Source organism: Nanorana parkeri, unplaced genomic scaffold (assembly GCF_000935625.1).
Source record: "Nanorana parkeri isolate BGI_ZX_2015 unplaced genomic scaffold, ASM93562v1 scaffold3150, whole genome shotgun sequence".
NCBI lineage: Eukaryota > Metazoa > Chordata > Amphibia > Anura > Dicroglossidae > Nanorana > Nanorana parkeri.
Genome location: NW_017309418.1, coordinates 9278 through 13455, shown reverse-complemented (window position 1 = coordinate 13455; position 4178 = coordinate 9278). Strand labels below are relative to the sequence as shown.

The 4178-nt window shown below is 51.8% G+C and overlaps 1 protein-coding gene across 1 annotated transcript in view; it reads right to left on the bottom strand.

Annotated features, from left to right (window-relative positions):
• Positions 1 to 4178, bottom strand: part of LOC108802818 (zinc finger protein 629-like) — an 11611-nt gene that overhangs the window by 1045 nt on the left and 6388 nt on the right. The window lies entirely within an intron of this gene.

Genomic DNA, 4178 nt, shown 5'->3' with positions numbered 1-4178 from the left:
CACAAACCTACAAAAAGAGGAACCAAACACTTTAATCATCGGACAATGGAGCTCAATGACATGTGTCCTGGGGGCCATGTACAGCATGTGATGTCATCAGACAGAGGAGCTCAATGACCTGTGGCATAGCACATGGGCTGTTGGGGGAAGGGGGACACTGGCACTGCAGCACATAGTTTTGGGGTAAGAGAGGGGTTATGTCACACATTGACTGCACATATTCTGATCTTGTCCCTACATGGATAGAAATGAGTAACTGTTGTTCCCGGCTCTATCGTCACCAGGGAAGTCAGACATAGAACACAAAGCTCCAATACTGGGATTCTGATATTTATTTCATCTTCTTCCTGAATAATCCTCCAAGCCATAGAAAAATCAATCTCCAGAGCTTCTTCCCGGACACCCTCCACCAACCTTTCTGGGAGATAAGCACAAGTCTATGAGGGTGAGGCTGGGAGTAGCTCCGGTCACCTTGGGGCAGTACTCTATGCAGGTAAGTTTATCAGGGTGAGGCTGGGAGTAGCTCCGGTCACCTTGGGGCAGTACTCTATGCAGGTAAGTTTATCAGGGTGAGGCTGGGAGTAGCTCCGGTCACCTTGGGGCAGTACTCTATGCAGGTAAGTTTATCAGGGTGAGGCTGGGAGTAGCTCCGGTCACCTTGGGGCAGTACTCTATGCAGGTAAGTTTATCAGGGTGAGGCTGGGAGTAGCTCCGGTCACCTTGGGGCAGTACTCTATGCAGGTAAGTTTATCAGGGTGAGGCTGGGAGTAGCTCCGGTCACCTTGGGGCAGTACTCTATGCAGGTAAGTTTATCAGGGTGAGGCTGGGAGTAGCTCCGGTCACCTTGGGGCAGTACTCTATGCAGGTAAGTTTATCAGGGTGAGGCTGGGAGTAGCTCCGGTCACCTTAGGGCAGTAGTTGATGCAGGTAAGTTTATCAGGGTGAGGCTGGGAGTAGCTCCGGTCACCTTAGGGCAGTACTCGATGTAAGGAAGTTTATCAGGGTGAGGCTGGGAGTAGCTCCGGTCACCTTGGGGCAGTACTCTATGCAGGTAAGTTTATCAGGGTGAGGCTGGGAGTAGCTCCGGTCACCTTGGGGCAGTACTCTATGCAGGTAAGTTTATCAGGGTGAGGCTGGGAGTAGCTCCGGTCACCTTAGGGCAGTAGTTGATGCAGGTAAGTTTATCAGGGTGAGGCTGGGAGTAGCTCCGGTCACCTTGGGGCAGTACTCTATGCAGGTAAGTTTATCAGGGTGAGGCTGGGAGTAGCTCCGGTCACCTTAGGGCAGTACTCTATGCAGGTAAGTTTATCAGGGTGAGGCTGGGAGTAGCTCCGGTCACCTTGGGGCAGTACTCTATGCAGGTAAGTTTATCAGGGTGAGGCTGGGAGTAGCTCCGGTCACCTTGGGGCAGTACTCTATGCAGGTAAGTTTATCAGGGTGAGGCTGGGAGTAGCTCCGGTCACCTTGGGGCAGTACTCTATGCAGGTAAGTTTATCAGGGTGAGGCTGGGAGTAGCTCCGGTCACCTTGGGGCAGTACTCTATGCAGGTAAGTTTATCAGGGTGAGGCTGGGAGTAGCTCCGGTCACCTTGGGGCAGTACTCTATGCAGGTAAGTTTATCAGGGTGAGGCTGGGAGTAGCTCCGGTCACCTTGGGGCAGTACTCTATGCAGGTAAGTTTATCAGGGTGAGGCTGGGAGTAGCTCCGGTCACCTTGGGGCAGTACTCTATGCAGGTAAGTTTATCAGGGTGAGGCTGGGAGTAGCTCCGGTCACCTTGGGGCAGTACTCTATGCAGGTAAGTTTATCAGGGTGAGGCTGGGAGTAGCTCCGGTCACCTTGGGGCAGTACTCTATGCAGGTAAGTTTATCAGGGTGAGGCTGGGAGTAGCTCCGGTCACCTTGGGGCAGTACTCTATGCAGGTAAGTTTATCAGGGTGAGGCTGGGAGTAGCTCCGGTCACCTTGGGGCAGTACTCTATGCAGGTAAGTTTATCAGGGTGAGGCTGGGAGTAGCTCCGGTCACCTTGGGGCAGTACTCTATGCAGGTAAGTTTATCAGGGTGAGGCTGGGAGTAGCTCCGGTCACCTTGGGGCAGTACTCGATGTAAGGAAGTTTATCAGGGTGAGGCTGGGAGTAGCTCCGGTCACCTTGGGGCAGTACTCTATGCAGGTAAGTTTATCAGGGTGAGGCTGGGAGTAGCTCCGGTCACCTTGGGGCAGTACTCTATGTAAGGAAGTTTATCAGGGTGAGGCTGGGAGTAGCTCCGGTCACCTTGGGGCAGTACTCTATGCAGGTAAGTTTATCAGGGTGAGGCTGGGAGTAGCTCCGGTCACCTTGGGGCAGTACTCTATGCAGGTAAGTTTATCAGGGTGAGGCTGGGAGTAGCTCCGGTCACCTTGGGGCAGTACTCTATGCAGGTAAGTTTATCAGGGTGAGGCTGGGAGTAGCTCCGGTCACCTTGGGGCAGTACTCTATGCAGGTAAGTTTATCAGGGTGAGGCTGGGAGTAGCTCCGGTCACCTTGGGGCAGTACTCTATGCAGGTAAGTTTATCAGGGTGAGGCTGGGAGTAGCTCCGGTCACCTTGGGGCAGTACTCTATGCAGGTAAGTTTATCAGGGTGAGGCTGGGAGTAGCTCCGGTCACCTTGGGGCAGTACTCTATGCAGGTAAGTTTATCAGGGTGAGGCTGGGAGTAGCTCCGGTCACCTTGGGGCAGTACTCGATGTAAGGAAGTTTATCAGGGTGAGGCTGGGAGTGGTTCTGCTCACCTGGACACAGTCTTCGATGTCCGGGAAAGGACAAGAGGGCTTTGAAGTGACAGACTTTGTTGAGCGGAGGATTTCTGGTAGGTATAAAGGTAGGTGCTCTTCCCACGGGCAGCACCAGTACATTTCTCCTCTCCTATGTGAACCCTCTGATGTCTCACCAGTGCAGAGTTTGCAAGGAAGCTTTTGCCACAGTTGCCACACACATAAGGTCTCTCTCCCGTGTGGGTCCTTTTATGAATGTTTAGATGGGAGCTTTGAGCGAAGGCCTTTCCACACACGGTGCAGACATGAGGCCTCTCCCCCCGGTGGGCTCTTTGATGACGGAACAGATTGGAGCTCTGAGTGAACGACTTTCCGCACTCACACACATACGGTCTCTCACGCGTGTGCACATGCTGGTGCATAATGAGGTGGGAGCTGCAGTTAAAGCTTTTCTCACATCGCTGGCACTGGAAGGGTTTCTTTGTTTTATATTGATCACTGCAGTTCTTATTTCTCTGGGTTCTGGCCTCTTGGTTCTGTCCAGCGTATGCGACTCTTCCAGATGACATTGTTGATGGTCCTGCGTTCATGATGGAGATCTGGAGTCTTTGTTGTACATTATCAGAGTCCATTTCCTCAGCACAAGGAGGTAAGTGGAGATCGGTAGGTGACCTTTCCCGCTTCATGTTGGCCATGTTTTCTACCGAAACAGAGAAAACTGTATAAACAACCCAAAGACCAACTTTTCCAAATCGATACTATGTTCACACTTTGCTTTTTTGTCTCTTTCTGCCTTAACAATGCAGAATGTTTATTCGCTACAACCATGAAGATTGCTGCATGGCATCGTTATGGCCGAGCTCCGTGTCCTACACCTTTCCTGGTGATGTGACTATCAACAGGTAACTGCCATGTGCCCACATCAAAACACAAATCAATGTCCACCAACTGCCCCCAGAAGGACAACATATGTACGAAAATGGTGACTGCCATTTCCATGGAGACAGTGGCCCCCTGCCTGCATTGCTGGCTTCTCTCCACCTGTCAGGCACATCTTAGTTTCCCACCTACAGGTCTGCTAACCAAGATGGAGCCCCTATTCATGTGAACCTGACAAAAAGATATCATGTCTGCTCCATGCTTGAGGCTACCATTAGTATTAGGGATGCACCGATACAAGCATCGGTATCGGCGGCTATACCAAATATTTGCATGAGTACTCGTGCAAATACTCCGATACAAAAAACGAGTACCTGTGCCGCGTCCGCCATCTTCAGTGACCCGAATCCGCCGCACACAGGACCTCCATCGCATCTTCAATGAAGCAAGATGGCCGCGAACTCCTCAGTCATCTGCTCCATTCTGACCTTTTCTCCCGCTGATTGGCCGATTGGATGATTGACAGGCTTCCTCACCAGTCAGGAGTGACTG